Raw genomic sequence first — 4,967 nt, forward strand, 5'->3', positions numbered from 1 at the left:
TCGAATTGACGAAAGGGAGCAAGGGAGCAAAAAGTGCGCGAGCCGGAGATCGAGGAGAGAAGTCACGGTGAGGTGAGTCCCTGAACGAAAAATAAATGAATGAATTTCTGTGGGAAACATTCAGCTCTTATTGTTGGAACTTCACATTGTTTTGTCAGGTTGCCAGTGCTGCGAAAAATGTTAGCTAGTTAACATTCAGTTTTTATACAAGGTTAATATGACCAGGCAGCAGGGCTCGAAATTAACGATGTCCCGGCGGGGACCATAAAAATTCCTGCTGGGACACACTTATATTTTGTCCGGGACAATTACGGGACAGTGAAAAAAAAAATGTCAAACGCTCACTCTCAAACAAAATGCTCAATTCCCTCCTCCGTATATCATTGCATTTCCCTGAGGTTGAGGACTATAATGCAGAGCAGGCAGTTGAGAAGTGGTGGCAAAGTGGTCAGAGAACATGCCGACCCATGTTCAACGACTCTGTGTGAGACAAGAAAAATAAATCTCTGTGGCAGTGAACTTTCCCTCCAGAAAACAGCATCCCTCCCCGCGAGTGAAATAGTCAGACAGCGTCCTGTTTACTGATGGTGATTATGTAATTTTGTACGAAAAACGTAACTTTGTCACTTTCCAGGATGTTTGGTGGGTCAGGATCTCAATCACAACACATTATAACAGCATCCATATGATTATAACAGTCAGAGGGTACATGTTTAAACACATGCCGCTGAAAGCCCCACTAGGATTCAGAGAAGCACAGTACAGAAGCACAGAATGTGTTGCTGCCGTTATTACTGGTACCGGTGCCGCGTCGAGTCTCCCTGATCCTCTCCCCAACACACAGCCGCTTCTAGCCGCAGCGGCAACCTGAGCGGGGTCGCTCTGCGAACTACGGCGCCGCGGAGCTACAGGCCCCGGTCTTCCTACTCCTCTCCCCCACATACAGCACCCTGTGCTGGGTCGCCCAGAGCGACGAGTCTCCCTCCAGCTCTGGAGCTCTCCACGGTGCTGCTAATGGCGGCTTCTCATCGTCTTTCAGACCTTAGACCATAGCTTTAAGTAATACAATTAATTAAAAATGCTGATAGTCTAATACTCGTTATAAAATACTTATAATACAACAACATATACACCCAATCACATTTTATAAGGCACCAGTTTAAAGCTGCCATTCTTAAATTGCTCTGTTTGCTTTGAAGAAGACATACTCTGTGCCGAAATGTCAGCAACCTGCACCATAATAAAAATATCTAAAACTATGTGCTTCACCATCTTCTCCAGCTATTTATCTGCCCCCTGCTCTAAGATGCACCAGTCTGCAATCAGTTCGTCAGCTGAAGGCGAGAGTTTTCCTCCTACAATTTTAGTAATTGGCTGGTCATGGCTAGACTGTTTTCAAACTACATTCATTGCTGCCCAACTATGGGCAGGATATAGCATGTCATGCAGTTAGCCATTTCTCACCATTGTGTGCAATCTATCCAAAGCTTTACAGTTTTCTCAATTTTTAGGAACGGTCAGAAACAATCAATTGACGGCCACTGCAACAGACCAGGAGGTGGAGGCTTATATAAAAAGGTGGCTTCATCTCGCTGGAGACAGGGATGGTGGGAGGAGAGAGAGAGAGGAGAAAAGGCGTGCCACACAGCTCGCACGTAAGTCAGCTACAATACCTATTTTGCAATATATGTGTGATACTGTTCTACAGCAGAAATCAAGATGAAGCTGTCAGCATATGTAAAAAAAAAATGAGCGCAAAGTACAGAACAAATCTCCCCAATTCTAAATGAGCAAATACAATTAAAAAAGGCAGTGTTGTGATTTTTGCCATTTTTTCCGCTATGGTCACTTAGGAATTAGAAGCTTGTTCAGCCACCATGCAGCAAGCATAGCCATTTTCTTGTAAATGTAAAGATTTCACTTGGCAGTGGTGGGACAGTAATGTAAACTGTAACTGGAATTGTCACCCATTGCCTTTCTTAAAAGCCAGTACATGGGTCTGAAAAGTAGGGAAATCACATTTCAGTTAGAAACACATCTTTAATGAAAACTGTATTTGACTTTAGTATAATATTCTATCTACAAAATAAATTAATGAATATGAAGCAACAGCTGAAATATATTTTTAAATATATTAATATTACATGCCATCTCCCTGCTAAATTGAGCTGGAATGAAAGAACCCCCTATCAAACACAAAAACATACTTCTAATGTTAACATGAGTGGATGAAGTTTTGAGTCTTAAGATGTGGTCTTATCTAACCTCAAACTTTTCCCTTTACTGCTGCATTCATGGTCTTCAGCTCCACCATGTGGGCAGGTCTGATGTAACTACACAGCGATTGTGTGAGTGAGGCTAGCTGACTCATTGTCATCTCAGACTTGATATGTGATAGGTTTAATATGTAGGATGGAGTTGCTTCCAACTGAGAGCCTCAGCCATGTTGCAATGGAATATAATACTTACCTTGGCATAATATATAAAGAATAAACCAGGACAGAGAGACCTCACCTCAACTTTTATCCCAACTCTCTCCTCTTGTGAGGGCTTTTAGATCTGAGTATGGCCCCAGTGTTCCGCCAGAGCACCGTGCCATAGCACACAGACCTCTGGTCCAGTAAATGTCCAGTTTTGTGGATACCTATTACGCACCACCAGACTGACAGCTATCTTGGGGGTCCCCATGGAGAGTCATTAAAGAGGAAATATTCAAGATTTTTACCTACTTTTTACTTAAAGCAGAAGTAAGCGATCCGGTCGTTTTGGCTAACTTCCTGTCAGCGGATGGAGTTAGCAGTCCCCGCCCTCTTCCCTACGTCAACACATGCGCGTGCATCCCTTGGCTGCACACACAGAGAGGACCGCCCCTTTATGCCGTTCTCTCTCCTCATTGGATAAAGGTTGTAGGATACAAGGAAAGTTTTCTCCTCGGCTTACAGCAGAGCAGGGTGACTGACAGACCCGTGTTTCGGACCAAACACTCTATATAAGTGATTGCTGTCGGAAGATATAACTATATAAGACTTATATTAACACAAACATTCCGCTTACTTATGCTTTAATGAAACAGCTTCAGAGTAATGTTGCTGGCTTGTTCCAGGGAGAATGGAGGCTCTCTGCCTTCCACCTAGCGTCACTTGGCTGAAAACCAACCTTGTAAGATCAGACCCTCCGACCCAGTATCCCAGCTCTCGTGCTGGCAGCATCATGACACACCAAAACACCCTGTATCCATTATCTTTTTATGAAAGGATAGAACCACACAAATACACACATTGCAACATGTATATGATATGCTCCATTAATTGCATTATGGCTGGCTTCAGTGAACCAACAAATGCTGAGGAAAGGTTAGCAAAATAGCAAAAAATCAAATGGCTGTGCACTATTCCCCTTTAACATGAAGACAAACTCAAATATACATTATGTTTTATTACTGTAACTTCAGGTTAAATGTGAAGTTTGTCAGAGTGTTTGATGAACACAATATTGTATAACTTTATATCACTTTACAGGGCCTTTTTTGTTTGGTCTCCTTTTTTTTTTTTTTTTTTTTAAGAAGAATCTTTATTGTCAGTTATCTTTTACATGGAACATGTAAACACACCTGAAATTAGTCCTCTGCATTTAACCCATCACTAGCTACACACATGGTAAGTGCACATACTGCAGACTAGGAGCAGTGGGCTGCCGTGTCAGGCGCCCGGGGAGCACATGGGGGTTTCGGTGCCTTGCTCAAGGGCACCTCGGCAGTAACCCAGGAAGTGAACTGGCACCTCTTCAGCTACCAGTCCACTTCCATATTGTGGTCTGTAGCTGGACTTGAACCGGCCACCCTCCGGTCCCCAAGCCAAGTCTCTACTGACTGAGCCACTGCCGCCCTAATAAGGTTTTGTGTTTTGCACTGCAACCATATACAGTAACCACAGTACTGCTTTACTGAGTCAACAAAATATGTTCTTTTGTGCATTTCTTAAAGGGCCAGATGAAGAGGAGACAATGGTGGGGCCATGAGTGAGCGTGTTCCGCAACAGTGTTCCGCAGTCAGAATTTTCATGTTCATCTTCATGTTTGTTTTGTTTGTGTTGTGTTGTTGTTTGTGGCACATGTTAAAAAAATAAAATAGTTCTCTACTGTTCACAAGTTGTTTCTCGTGTCTGGTTTTTTCTTCAATTCTTCAGTAGGTATCTTCATCTTTGACTGAGACCAACAAGACTGGACCATTGCCACCATTTAACACAGTATCTGGAGGTACCATAATGACATGTACAGTAGCCACAAATTCAGACCAGTTCTGGTTTATTTATATGATGTGTTCATATTTGACATAGAACTTTGTCATGGTTTGGTTGTGACTCCAATGTGTACAGGCTAGACAAGATCATAGACTGTAAACCAGTTCTGATGTATTCAGCTCTTGGTTAATATGTAGCATTATGACTAGGCTGTGGGTCATATGTGAGAAACAAGTGTGGACCACTCATGTCATTCCATGTGGTAGGTGGGTCAGAATAAAAATGCATAGTGGCCCAAATTTGGGTGAGTGCTGGTTTATTTGGTCTATTTTTGGCTGACACTTGGCACTGTGTTGGTTTGGTTGTGGCCCACTTCTGGCAAACAACTGTGGACCACATTTGTGCCATCATTCCAAGTGGTATATGGGCCAGAATAAAAATGTACAGTGGTGGCCCACATTTGGGTGAGTGCTGGTTTATTTGGTCATGGCTGACATTTGGCACTGTGTTGGTTTGGTTGTGGCCCACTTCTAGCAAACAGCTGTGGACCACTCATGTGCCATCATTCCATGTGGGATGTGGGCCAGAATAAAAATGTACAGTGGTGGCCCACATTTGGGTGAGTGCTGGTTTATTGCGTGTCGGCTGACATTTGGCACTGTGTTGGTTTGGTTGTGGCCCACTTCTGGCAAACAACTGTGGACCACCCTTGTGCCATCTTCCCATGCC

At 43.3% G+C, this 4,967-nt stretch overlaps 1 long non-coding RNA gene across 1 annotated transcript; it reads left to right on the plus strand.

The window, feature by feature from the left end:
- Positions 1-4,140, plus strand: LOC311253865. The gene is made up of 3 exons (XR_014621990.1): positions 1-72; positions 1,512-1,655; positions 3,983-4,140. It is a non-coding gene; the product is annotated as an uncharacterized lncRNA (long non-coding RNA).
- The last annotated feature ends 827 nt before the right edge of the window (positions 4,141-4,967 follow it).

The sequence above is a fragment of the Pagrus pagrus genome (genome assembly GCF_965226575.1).
Source record: "Pagrus pagrus genome assembly, contig: HAP1_SCAFFOLD_58, whole genome shotgun sequence".
In the NCBI taxonomy this organism is placed as follows: Eukaryota; Metazoa; Chordata; class Actinopteri; order Spariformes; family Sparidae; genus Pagrus; species Pagrus pagrus.